This window comes from Pygocentrus nattereri, chromosome 7, assembly GCF_015220715.1.
Source record: "Pygocentrus nattereri isolate fPygNat1 chromosome 7, fPygNat1.pri, whole genome shotgun sequence".
In the NCBI taxonomy this organism is placed as follows: domain Eukaryota; kingdom Metazoa; phylum Chordata; class Actinopteri; order Characiformes; family Serrasalmidae; genus Pygocentrus; species Pygocentrus nattereri.
This window is the reverse complement of record NC_051217.1, coordinates 10,012,639-10,026,989: the sequence shown is the minus strand read 5'-3', so window position 1 is coordinate 10,026,989 and position 14,351 is coordinate 10,012,639. Positions and strand designations below refer to the sequence as shown.

Sequence of the window (14,351 nt, the reverse complement as noted above, 5' to 3'; positions counted from 1 at the left end):
ATAGATAGTTACACATATATAATATACAAGGGAAGTTATGACGAAGTATAAAAACAAAAGTGTGTTTGTGTGTGAGAGGGCGAGTGTGCGTACCCTCAGCAGAACCTAAACAGTGCAGTGTGAGTTTGTTATTGACATGTGAAGTGTTTTTTTCCAAGGAGAAGAAACCTGGCAAATTTCTCTTGGTCATGCTAAAGTTTCTCACTCTTTCCCTTCTTCTCCTCTTCTGAACTCCTCAAACTTAATCCTGTAACACCTGTGCATTCAGTAACACCTTCATGCAGGACGCAGGACAGGTCCTTTAAATCCAGGCTTGCCCAATCTAGTTCTAGTTTAAGAACCACACAAATCATTATGAAAACCAGGCACTCTAAACTGAGATTAGCCCACAAAACCCAGCCAGAATGTTCACAATTCATCAACACATTGGTTTGCTCCTAAAGCCTGGAGTACATGACCCCTTTTGCTGTTTCCTTTGAGTTCAAGGTACTAATTTATGAGAACTAAAATGGCAGCATGGGCTGACACTGCAACCATATTCTGGACTGAGTTGTACTCATCAGGCCAAGCCAAACTTTCTGACAACTCAAGCCTGGAGTTTATGAAGCTTAGAGAGCCAGACTAGCTGTCCCTTTTGCTTCTTTCCAATGTTTGAAATCAGCCTTCATGCCTCTAAATCCTGGGTTTTAAAATGAAAGAACTAGCTTAAAGGAAATTTAATGGAGCCCAATAGCTTCCATTTTCTCTCCTTCTCTGATATTCACAAGGACAGCTCTCATTTACTCGACATTATGTTACTACAGGTCGCCTGGTCGTTGTTCCATTTTATTTATTAAGCTCCAGGTGATGGATTAAACATGCATCATAAGCCATAATAATTAATAAATGACAGCAAGCTGTGCTTTGCAGAACTTAAGAACTTTGGTAAACTTTCACACATTAAGCTTCTAAGCCTCAAAAGTAAAATTCTAGGCCTAACCTTGGTCCTGGGGTCAACAAGTTCTAATTCATTGTTTAAAAAACCAGATTATCCCCAAAAACTCAAAGTTAATTATGAGGTGAGATCAGAACAATCTACCATCTATCCACCTGAACTCTTTAAAGACAAGAGAACAGTAACTTGGCAACAGAACCAGTAAAACTCTAGTGGTAGGCCTGTTTCACAAGTGTTGGCTCAACATCTAAACTGCTGAGAACTGGGCATGGACAGTAATCTTTGCAGGGCATCTGAGTGGCGGGGAGAGGCACTGCACCAGCAGACAAACTGGTGAGGTGCAGAGAATGATGTATTAGCAGGTCTATGTCTTTATCTCAGGTTCTAAGCAATGCCAGAGATCTGCCCTGTAAGCAATGAGCTACTTCTTGCAACAGGTGGCGGCTCACAGTAACATGTATAACTGTACTAATGAAAATTGACAGCTCACTGGTAGCCTATTACAAAAACACTGAACATTTAATAATGTAGGCTCAGGGCTTTATAATAGATCACTTCCACACATGAAAAATGTAGGGCAAATAGCTAATGAGAGCATTCCAGCAATTTGCTATGGCAATCAAGAGAGGCCAAAATAAGGCTGCAGTCCATGTAATCTTAGCCTAATCTGAGCCACTGATAAGCCCACTCTCTGATACAGATTTAATGCTGACCTCAGTGCCCTGTTTAAAGTATCACTGGGGGATAACTACACTAAATCCTGCACTGAGAAGGATAGTATGGTTTAGCTGACATGAAACAGGCCTGCAGATCATCTGAATATAAAGACCCAAGGTATTTAATGTAGAAGCTTACACATGCTTTAAAACTCTTTCATCCTATGTTCATACATATATAAAGGCACTGACAGGAAGGCATGAGTCTTGCTAGACATGAAAGAGCATATTTAGCAAAAGAACTCATCTGGAAGACAGATTATTTAAATTGTACCATTGAGCAGGTACAACATAAGCACATACATGAGTACATTTGTATTAGCAGGGTCCTTTGCAGTGTGAGCATACAGGTGCATACATGGCTGCTTGCACTATACCTGCTTAACCATAGCATATACAAACTACGTATCATCTACTCTGGTCTGCCTTTCATGCTATCTGTAGTAATACTTGGCCTTTTATCTTTGCTTCATTGCACCGTGCAGTAGGTGGGCCACGCCAGTGTCAGTATTCAGGACAGGTAATAGGCATGGCTGGCACTGAGCTGCTGACACTGCTGCCCTGCAGTGCAGAGCCGAGGAGGAACGAGACTGCAGCACAAAATGGACATACCTGCTAGTACAAGAACCCTGATTCCTGTACAGCTGCTGAGATTGCACTTCTGTCTAAATGCATAAGAAAAAGATAACCCAGGTCTGCGCTTTAGCTTCCCTGTGCTCTTGAGTTCAGGGAATGGTTTCATTTAGAATCATGAGCTCTATATCAAACTATTTCATGCCTTTGGGTGGTGAAATGGTTCTTCACATTGAATGCAGAATGTGTTGAATAAGACGGCTCTATATAGCAAGGGTTATTCTATTGTTACAAGCTTGACATCATAACAACAGACTGCCTTTGGTGCTACATAGAACCATTTTCAAGAAGAACCATATACAAGACGTTCTCCATCACTCTGAAGAACCATTTCACCATGCAAATAACCATTTAACCATGCAATGGTTCGAGCCATTCCCTTTAACAAAGAACCCTTGAAAAGCAATCTTTGTAAGAGTGTAGGCTCCATTAGTGTCTGAAATCTAACATGAACAGATGCATTGTGTATGACCGGAAATAAACGAATCAGTTCAGATCCTGTCTCTTATCCTAAGATGTTAGGTCATAGATTTCGCTGATTATGCCTCTGGCCCGTGCTGTACCCAGGCAGCTAGCTAGCTTAGAACCAAAGCACAGTGAATGAATCAGACATTGACACACAAGAACAGGAAATGTGCCAACACAAGTTTGGATGTAAACTCCTGTCCTCGCGTCGATGCTCCTCTGGTCATCTGGTCGTCGAGCTCACTCCGTTTCTAGACTGATCAAAAGGCGACAGTCAGAAGACCAAAACCACCACCGCAGCGTTATGGCACAGAATGTCACACCACTGCTAGCAAACTACACAGGGTTAACGCACAACGTACACAGTTTAGTGGGGTCCGAAGATTCGTAAACGTAAACGAATCTTTCATCTCAACCAGTTCTTTTCAATAAATCGCTCGAACCGATTCAACTGAATCGAACTGTTTTGTAGCATCTTCAGTGTTTACGTCTGTGTTAGTAAATGTCGAACAATAAGCGTTCGCAATTAAACATCACAGTGTCACAACAAAACCCACACGAAGTACCCTGCATGGTTTCTTTGCGAAATGCCTTTGTGCAAGTTTCCTTGACGTGTGGATTAATGGACTGTTAGCTACGATTCAATGAAACGGACAGTTCTAAAGCATCGATTCGGGAAACTGATTCGAAGTTCCCATCACTAATAGCTCCATTACACAGACAGTTTACACAAGTGTGTGGTAAGCGATAGTTTTGACTGCCTCTGCTGGCCGCATGAAATACATTATGACTGCAGCGTTGCTCTCCAGCTCAGGATGTTCTCCTGTTGTAACTCTCTGTATGGCCTATTCCTGTATTTTAGCCGGGCTCGTACTCGCAGAGACCAAACCGCCGCTGTAACGTTAGCCTGCCTTTCCGTGAGGAAAAGAAAGCTAGTCAAATTAGCCTACTAGCATTCCATGGAAGCAAAGCGAGCTGATGTTAAGACACGGACGTGTTCAAGCTTACCTTGAAAATATCACGCCTCCTCAGGCATGAATTTCTCTGGCTTGGTCAAATATGCCTCCTCGGTTGTGTAAACGTTAATCCGCACGCGGGGAGAAATGAATCCTGAAAACCGGAGGTTTGTTTTCCCGGCCTAAATCACCGACAGCATCCGCACCATTGTGGCCGGCGTCGCTGGCTGAAGTGGGACGGAGCTTTTCTCTCGTTCACTGACAACAGTGCCAAGACATCCCATCTCATGTCGCCGCTCGACGCGCTCTTTTTTCCCCGGGCACGTTGGCCTGCTTCCAGCGAGCAGCTCCGCGCTATTCATCGGAGGACGGCTCCCCTCCCCTCAGCAGCTCCACAGCCCTGCTCCTCCTCCTCCACCTCCTCCTTCGCTTTTGTGACACCGGCGCGTAGCATGAGCACAGACGAGCACAAGCGAGAAGCGCACCATCAGAGGACAACCAGGGGGTGAGATCGGTGACCGCTGTGTGAATCACATTCAGCACCCGGCAGCCTTCACACAGCTACAGTTGTTGGCGTTTTCAGTCAGAGAAAAGGAGAAAGGAGACTTGGGGGGGGGGGGGGGGGGGGGGGGGTGGGGGTGGGGGGGGTCGAGGGAGGATGGAGGGCGGGGAGAGTAAACTGCAGACCCGGGTCATGTGAACGTACAGACGGGGAGTGTGCGCTGCTCGAAGAAGCAGGCCAGTAACTAGCAGGCCTACATCTGGCTTTGCCATAGAAAAGCCAAAAACATGAGTGGGGAAAGTTTTCTCTCTCTCTCTCTCTCTCTCTCTCTCTCTCTCTCTCTTTCTCTCTCCTCTTCTTCTATCCACGCCCTTTTCCACTCCTCCCTTTCTATTTCAGCCACCTCGTTTGGTTTGGCCCGTTGACCAAGGGGGTAAAACGGTTTAAAACTGAGGCTGAGTGACCTTATTTGTGCACTTACCCACACCCCTCTCCAACGGTCACTTAACCACACATGAATGCAGCCTACAAATTCCACGGCAAGTTGTTTGTTGCTCTGTCAAACTGGAAAATGTTTTTGCTGCAGAATGTGGCACAAGAATGTTTGGATTAGTCCATGACAAGTTGTCTAAGTCTACACTTTGCATGTATTTGGCACAAACATGTTGGTGGGTGCCTTGAGTCCAGCAAGTTAAACTTCACCCAGCCTTTGACATACCTTGCCAAACAATACACAAGTGCTCCTCTCCGCACCAGACAAGGACTCACGAGAACTCACGTCCCAGAATTTTGCATTTATAATCTCCTCTATGGCCAAATATAGTTTATACCCTGTTCTTACTATAGTGTATATTTATAAAGAGACAGAAACCACGCTGGTGAACATGTCCAGCTTTTTGCAAACAAAGAAACCAAAATAGATGGAACAGCAGGCTTATAAATGCAGTGGGCAAACAAACCCAGAATAGGACCAGATTCTCATATCAGATTTCAATTAATGAGGTATGGACCTCAATTGTCCTTTTATGTCATCTATTAAGTGACAGAGAGTAAACACAAAATGGTACTGATGCTGCTCTGTGAGCAGGGCTTTGGGGCTTTGATCTATGCGAAACACTGCAGCTATTTTTCAGCAAGTTTTAACTGAATTCCAAGTGAGGTGAGCCAGTGTCACAACCGTTAGGCTTGTCAGCTTCAGCACTGTCTCTGGCAGCAAGGCCACAGCGGAAACTCGCCTGTCCAATTCAAACAGTCCCTCATGATCTCTGCTCTCGATTCTACATATTTTAGCTTTATTGGCTGCTTCCTCTGGGCCCAGGTCCGAACACTTGGTCACAAGAGCCTGTTGTTTAAGAAAGGGAGGGAGAGAGAGAGAGAGAGAGAGAGAGAGAGAGAGAGAGAACATAGGGATCTGAACATTTCAACCAAGGAAGCCCATGATGCACTGGGGGCGGTGTGGAATGGATGGGAACGGCCAAGCTCACATAATTCTGATTGGAGGAGCAGCTTTCTAAAATAAACTTCAAAAAGCCCAGTCCCTCCTCCCCTCCAAGCTAAATGCAAAATGTCATTTAATGTTCTTCTGTGGCCAAAGGGCCTGAAGCAGGAGCAGAAAGAGTGATACACTTCATGCAAAGATAGATGGAGTATAGTTTACATTTAAGCTTGAGTGTAAGATGTTCCCAGAAATCTACTGCTGGTTTTAATGACAAATATGATCTCACTCTCTCTCTCTCTCTCTCTCTCTCTCTCTCTCTCTCTCTCTTTCTTTTTTCTCTCCCTTCCTCCTTGTCTCCTTGTGGAAATATGGTTCTTGTTACTGGCTGCTGAGTTTGGTTATTTCTGTTCTGTTGCCTCAGGCTAGTAGAGCTGTACGTATGTGTGTTTGGGGGTCTAGTGTTGTTTTTTAGGGGTGGCTCCATGGGAGAATATCAGGACAGGTTGTAGGGTCAAGGTAAACTAAACTGATCTGGAGGAAAGGTGGAGTGATGAGAATGACAGAAATGTATGATGTGTAGAGTTCAAAATGTGTATGTACTGGGGGGGCAGTAAAAGGTTATAGAATGTGACCCACTTTGCTGGATTTGGATATAAACAGACCTGGCCCTTTAATTGATGCAAGATGCACTCAGCCGTTAGACCTGTCCCTCACAGAAACCCTCAGAAAGGCTAGGAATGGCAGAATGCTTTGAAGATTATTTAAGGACACTGGTTTAATGTAATGACTGGGCCAAAAATCTAAAGTATACATTTTCCCTTTACCCTAACTTAATGGATCAGCCAAGACATGCTCAATGTTTGAAGCCTGCATTTTTAATTTCTGACTGAAGCAACAAGGCTAGTATTGCTATAAGTCATTAAACACACCTGTTAGTAGCTGCCTTTTTTTATGAAATCAGTGAATACAAAATAAGACGTGACTGAGGTTTATTCAGAAAATAAACCTCAAATGGTTAAGGATCACCTCTGTTCTCATCATTTCCTCATAATGAAAGAATATCCTACTCCCTGAGATATTAGCAAATGCAGCAATATGGTTATTGTATATTGTGTCTGAGGCCCTGTTCAAAATGCAATTATGGAACATGTGAGATTCATACAGCCAAACCCTGAAGCCTTCAACCCTTCAACCCCATCCATCTGCACTGCGGGTTCGCCAGCCATGCTGTGGGTTGAAAAGGGCAGTGGTGTGAGGCCTGCAGGGGCCATGGAGGGGACAAGTGTGGGGTGGGCGTGGAGTGTGTGGGGGTTTTCGAGGACAGTCTTGGTGGTTGCAAACCTTTAAATCACATAACACATCAAAGATCTCCAACAGTCTCTGAAATCACTAGGAGAATGTCTGTGTGTATGTGTAATTCTATATGCTGAGCTTTGTGAGCAGGACCAGGTGTGGGGAGAAGGGCCTGGGGTGCAATGTAACATAGGAGACATTAAGATGATAACATGTTGTTTTACATGATTGTTATTGTAATTATTAATGTAATCAATATGAAAGTAGGAATATAATATGGTATTTTATTGAGTAGCAATGTGTCCTTATTTAACTGGACACAAGACATGTGATTTGGTGATGGTATTGCAAATGAAGACTGACCATTCTCATCAGGTCGTGGTGTGTATTGTATTAGACCACAGAGAACTATTACTCATCTTGCTCCTTTTGTTGTGTGCCCATTTTTGTGTGTGTGTTATTGAGGGGCCACAGAGAGCTGTAACTCGTCTCCACATTCTGATGCAGTAAAAATGTGGTCTGGAGACTATAAATACACTGGGAATAGTCAATGTATATACCTCTCCCTTTCTCTCTCGCTCACTCTCTCTCTCTCTCTCTATTTCTCTTTTGTGAGAGAAAATGTGTTTCTAGTTATGTGTGTGGAAAAAAAACATACACCCACATGTGAGCACTTCAAACACGGGTGAGATCTCTCCTTCTGTAATTTTACTGCATAGTTCAGTTCCCATCTGGCCTAAACTACACACACACACACACACACACACACACACACACACACACACACACACACACACACACACACACACATGAATTAGGACATTAACCCCTTTAACTATGAGACTAATAACTGGCTTGTTCTTTACTTATTAATGGTAAGGCTTTTTCAGTAACTAATATAAATTATTAGTGTTATTTAGTTGTTCAATAATTAATCTTAAGGCTTATTATCCAAAGGTATGTAGTTATGAGAGTAAGTCTAAAGTCTGGGTGCATTGACAGATGCTCAGTGTCCTACAATTTTCTTGCAATTTAATTTTTTCCCTGATGTAAACTTGTGACGTTTGTGTGGGATTATGTACCAAAAGCAGTCCTAATTTATTTCTGCATGACCATCTTCCAACCTGCCTTTATCACTTACAATGAAACAGGCGTTTTGTTCCTGTGACTTTAAGACTTTAAGTATGTAAATGATTTCTGCTCTGATTGGCTGCCCTGTACTTTATTCAAAAGCAGCCCATGCTCAAACACTCCTTATAACTTAATTGTGAATGAGTGGCGGTTGAATAGGTAGATGTATGTCAATGCATTGTTCATATATAGTTTCTATATATGGACTGGGGTGGTGATGGGACCTTTTAAAATTTTACCACTGTTTACATACTGTATGAAAAAAACTTTTGTCATAATATGTGCTCTTTCAAAAGGTTAAGTGAAATAGGCTACTTTCTGAACACATTTCTTTTGTAGAGTTTCCTGAATTTCACAATGTTTCATCACTGTCATATCCAAAGCTCATAACTGTGTTTTCCCTGTATTTATTTTTTCAAACCACTTGTTTATGACAGTTGCCCCTCGCAATATGTGAAACGTCCATCATGAATAGGCCAATAGGAATGGTGCAAAATGACTTAAATCTGTAATAAATAAAATCTCATTACATGAACTTTCGTTAATGTCAAGAACATTTGTTCTTCTACTAAGTTTCTATTTAGGAGATGCAATGTTTTATGACAGCAAGGATTTGCAAGTTCATCAGGTTATGAATTAAATGAATTATGGGTGTGAATTAAAACTGTATGCAGATCACATTATGCCTAATAAGATCATATACAAAGGTGAAATAGATGCCAATGCTTCTTTAATACCTGTTATCTCTTTCTCGCTCCATTTAAAAGCAGTATTGAAGCTGCAATAACCAGGTCACACTCACACACACTCAGGCTAGAGTTCTATTTAGTGTAGCATGCTGCAGAATACAGCCAAAGCCAGTGTCCCTCTGTATTGCATTCACAGATACAAAAGCTTTTCAGAGTGTACTAGTCACCACCGCCATGGGGTGGGGAGAGAGAGTGAGAGAGAGAGAGGCAGAGAGAGAGAGAGTGACATAAAAAGACTGCTGACTCAAGGTGCACTATGTGAATCAATGAATTCTCTGCTGTTCTATCCTCTGTGAATGTATGTGTGTGCAAATGGGGCATAAACCTGTCTAAGCGTGTGTGAGTCAGCGGAGCAGCAGAGCAGCACACTCATGCCCATCCATCTCAGAGGAGAGAAGAGGGAGGAAGTGCAAACTGCTTCACAGCCACACATACACAAACATGCATACTTGTTTTTATACAATATCAGGACATGATGTCATATATATGTCTAATAAATGTGTAAGTACCTATATATGCGTCTATATATGTAACAATGCAATAATCATGTTTCTTATGTTTTCATAGGTTCATATTCCCAAACGCTATGGGGTCATTCATGGGCTGTAGTTTAGGGAATCTGGCCTTGGGACTAGAAGGTCGCCGGGTTGATCACCCTGACAGTATGTGACTGGGGTGCCCTTGAGCAAGGCACCTAACCCGCAGTTGCTCCCCAGGTACTGGGGATGGGGCTGCCCACTGCTCCAGGCAAGGCAAGTGTGCTCATTGCCCCCTAGTGTGTATGTTCACCATGTGCATGTGGTGTTTCACTCTACACATGGGTTAGATTGTGGAGGTGAATTTTCCCCGTTGTGGAACTAAGCGTCTCTTAATCTTTCTCTCTCTTTCTCTCATTTATTATCTACCTCAGACTAACTGCACATACGGAATGTGTACAACATTGCATTTCATAATTTAATTTCTTAACTTATATAAGAAATTTATATATTTTTTTTTTCTTAGATTTTTTTTTTATATATTTAAATTCTGTAAGGGGCCTACACACCTTGGGATCGGGCTCTGCTTCAGAACATCACAGTACATGTTGGAATTCATGTTTCCCTCAATGAACTGCAGCTCTCCAGTGCCGGCAGCACTCATGCAGCTCCAGACCATGATGCTACCACCACCATGCTTGACTGTAGGCAAGAGACAGTTGTCTTGGTACTCCTTACCACATATGCTAGACACCATCTGAGACAAACAAGTTCTCTTGGTCTTGTCAGACCACAGGACATACTTCCAGTAATCCATGTTTTGGGACTGCTTGTCTTCAGAGAACTGTTTCCGGGCTTTCTTGTGCATCAGCTTCATGCCATGTAGATCGAGTTGCTGCATTGTGCAGTGTTCTAAGCACTGACAGGCTGACCTCCCACTTCTTCAACCTCTGCAGCTATGCTGGCAGCACTCATGCATCTACTTTTTGAAGCCAACCTCTAGATATGACACTGAACTCATGGACTCAACTTCTTTGGTCAACCTTGATGAGGCCTGTTCTGAGTGGAACCTGTCCTGGACAACCGCTGTATGAATTTAGCCACCGTGCTACAGCTCAGTTTCAGGGTGTTAGCAATCTTCTTAAAGCCTAGGCCATCTTTGTGGAGAGCGACAATTCTATTTGTCACACATCCATGTTGAATATCCAGTGGCCAATATGAGCGAATTGTACCCAAAACACCAAATTTAACAGGCCTGCTCCCCATTCACACCTGGAACCTTGTAAATCTTAACAACCAGGGACAACCACACAACTGGGCACAATTTGGACTTGTTCACTGTGAGGTGTACTCACTTGTTTTGCCAACTATTTAGACATTAATGGCTGTGTGTTGAGTTATTTTCAGAGGACAGTAAATCTACACTGTTATACAAGCTGTACACTGACTACTTTAAGTCATATCCAAGTTTCATTTCTATAGTGTTGTTCCATGAAAAGATATAAAATATTTGCAGAAATGTGAGAGGTGTACTCACTTTTGTGAGCTACTGTATATATACACACATGATGAAAGATACAAAATAATTGCGATACGTACATAGGTATTTGCATGAATGCGCCAATATGTATATATGTAATGTCCCATGTATATTTTATATATTTAAGTACCTGTATGTAATAATATGTCCCATATGTCTTATATTTAGGTAAGTACATGTATGCAATAATAATATTCTGCATGCATTTTATGTGCAAGAACCTCTATATAATAATAATAATAATATGTCTTATATGTATTACATCAAAGAATCTATATGTAGCAAAACTTTTCTAAGTGAAAACCTAACTTTAACCCTTTTAATAAAAAAAAAAATCAAACAACTAATCTTTAAAAACCACTAGACAAAGTCAGGATAAGTTGCTTCAACCTGATATATCAGGGTTTTTTGACATTCCTACAAAGTCAGGATATTTTTGTCCTGAAATGTATGAAAACAGGCAGACTGACAGACACACACACACACACACACACACAGACAGTGCAGATGAGTAACAGAAGAATCAGAGGTTTTGCAAGACCTTAAATGGAATGAAAAGTGATGTGATCGCTGCTGAGTGTGTGTGTGTGTGTGTGTGTGTGTGTGTGTGTGTGTATATGATAGTGCTCTCTCTTGGGACTGATGGTCTGCTCCACTGCAGAAGAATGTCTTATCTATTAGACGCCAGGCAGTAAACTTCACCCTTTCTGTAGTATTTGGAAACTCATTCTTCTCTTTCTCGCTCTCTGTCTCTCTCTGTCTGAGTCAGCAGGTCATTTTCCCAGGCTGTATGTCTGTATGGTAGGGGAATGCTTTGCTGTAGTACTGTTGGCTCTGATTGTACGGGAAAACATCTTTTGCTTAAGCTGAAATTCATGGAATTCCTGGGAATCTGGTAGACTCTGGAGTTTGTTGATAAAAAATGACAAAAAAAATCTTGGCCCCACACCCACCCACACATCTGCAGTGCGTTAAACTGAAATGGAGCTGTTGATGGAGACTTTAGGTTCTCCTTGATATTAAGGACCTCCCACACACACAGCTGGGTTTTCAAATGTAACTCGATCTGACAGTTCGTGGGAATGTATGCTGTTCTTGTGGGTATGACATTCTATACTTGCTTCTGGCATTGAATGTGAAAAGTGCAATAGCGCTACACAAATGGCCACATGAAGAGGTCACACACAAATGTGCTGGCATTGCTATGTTTGCGGGTACTTCCGCTGACTTGTGAGATGCTGTTGCTGAATAGTGCTACACCTACTCTTAACCCTTTGCTAACCTTTACCTCATTGTGGTGCCCTTCTGGGCCGTCTTGTTGTTTTTGTTGTGCTAGTCTATGGCAGGTGAATTTGGAAGGCTGTGGTTGGACCTGATTTGCCACCAGAAACACAGACTAGCATACAGGTATCTTGTTTTGTTTAAAAGCCTTTCTGGCATGGATTGTGAGTTTATCTCTTTGTGCAGGATGTCAATCTGAACCGTCTTCAGGACTAATGCTGACAGAGATCTAGTGTCACTGGGCCAGATGTGATCTCGTACTGAGAATAAATTTCTTGGGACAACCTGTTATACTTTTGGTGCTGGACTGCTGTGAAATCTGCTGCAAACAAAGGTATGACCCTTCTAAAACCTGCCCCCAAACTCCTCTAGGGTGTGTTCATTGTAACAAAATGCTCATTAGCTTACTTTCATTTTTCAAAAATTTCAGAAAAGCCCTTATTTTTGCCCTTTATTTTTGTCAAAGATGTGCTTGATGCACACTTTGGGCTTAACCCCTTAAATGGCCAAGATTTATTACACAATTCAATACCCTAAGAATAGCCCAGTGAGTTCCTATGAGTCCCTGAAGTTACTGAATAATATGCCTTAGTATGTAATAACCCTGGGACTGTAAGAGGTTAATGAAACCACTTAAAATACATAGTTTGAAGACATTAACTCAGGAGAAAAGAGATGCTTTGGCTTATTAGCCAACAGGAAATGGTAAATGTTTAGTTGACTAAGCCTGGTCAGCTGTTTACAACAAATTTTTAAACCACAAAAATGTGTGGTCTTGGTTATATGTCCATTATTATTTATAGTGGAGAAGCATGTTTGTTTTGTAAATGCAAATGGGATTCCAACTGCAAACGTAAATCAAAGCAAAGAAATGGCCAAGAAAATAGTTACAGTTGATTTCAGACTTATTCCGTCTGCAGTTTGCTGGGATCTAGCTTAGTATTGCTTCTTTAATGTGCTTTACCAGTCAACTTATGGCTGTGCTTGCTGTGAATAATGTCACCTTCCTGGGTTGTTACAAACTGGCTAGAACTTTGTAACACTTGCTAGAAAAAAGGCTCTTAGTTTTCCAAAGGGAAAAAAAACTGCATTCATGGTAAAACAAGGAGTTTTCTAAGGAAGAACTATCAAAATGTTCTCACGTCTACAAAATGATCATGTTTCCCTATCTTCATGAGGACATTAGTCCTCACAAAGGGCTAAACACACACACATGCGCACACACACAACCAGGATAATTGTACATTTGAGCGTGTCACTAAACTCACTGTAACGGGCTGACACAGCAGTATCAAGAGATCCATTTCGTGTCTCTCATCCCTTACTCATTCATAATTAAACAAGTGTAAATCTATCAGGCCTTCATTCTGACTGTGGAGACGGCCTCTTATTCCTGAAAACGTTCACCCAGAGCTAAAGTCACAATCTGCATTCATTGGCCACCAGTCTCTCTGTCAATGTGCACTGTTTCCTGATTGGTGCATTTCTCAGCATCTCTGAACTCCAGCTGCTCTCTAATACCACTAATTTTGACATTTAGGACATTTTGAGCTCCAGTGTATTAAGTGATGTCTCATGCCCATTCAATATTTGAATTAGAATTAGAATTTGACTATGAAACTGAGACTGGCACTGGATCAGGCTGCCCCCCTGTGATCACACCTTGGTAGTTTTGCAAGTAAAATAAAATATTCAAAACAACATTGTGGAGGAGCGTATAGTATACTTCTTTAACATATGTACACATGTTCACATGTTTCAGGGGCCACAAAAGTGCAAGGTTGGAGTAATTCTCCAGAAATATACTTTGTTTGCTTTCATGTTTTTCAGCTACAAAAGCTCTTTCTGTTGTTGTCGGTGTGCTTTAACATAATGTTTAAATTCAAAGTTAGTCAGAAATTATGGAAAGACTCACCTGTAATTTTAAATCTGTAGCCGGCAAGGAAATAGATTTTAATAGTAATCCTCCTAACCCTGCCAGTGACTACACATCATTCAATTCTGTTTTCTGACACACAGATTCAAATGGGCACATGGTCGTGCTGATGTTGTCTGTGAGAACTCAGTATTGACTAATTTATTGAACTAGTAGTGTGAATAATTCACTCAGATGTAGTGTTTTGCATTTGTGCTCCTGCAGGGAGGAAGTGGAGTAAAAGTGTGTTCCAATTAAATATTGAAATAAATAGATATAAATAAATGTGTAATGATTCAGTTTCAGTTTTTTACTTGACACG

General features: G+C 41.8%; 1 protein-coding gene across 10 annotated transcripts in view; it reads right to left on the bottom strand.

The window, feature by feature from the left end:
• Nucleotides 1-14,351, bottom strand: part of frmd4a (FERM domain containing 4A) — a 175,958-nt gene that overhangs the window by 56,502 nt on the left and 105,105 nt on the right. Inside the window, exon 1 of one of the 10 annotated variants that reach the window (XM_017722292.2) lies at nucleotides 3,757-4,268. The exons of the other annotated variants lie outside the window; for them this stretch is intronic. The gene's annotated coding sequence lies outside the window, so the exon portion shown is untranslated. Of the gene's footprint in view, nucleotides 1-3,756; nucleotides 4,269-14,351 lie in introns of those variants that run through there. 10 annotated transcript variants of the gene reach the window in all.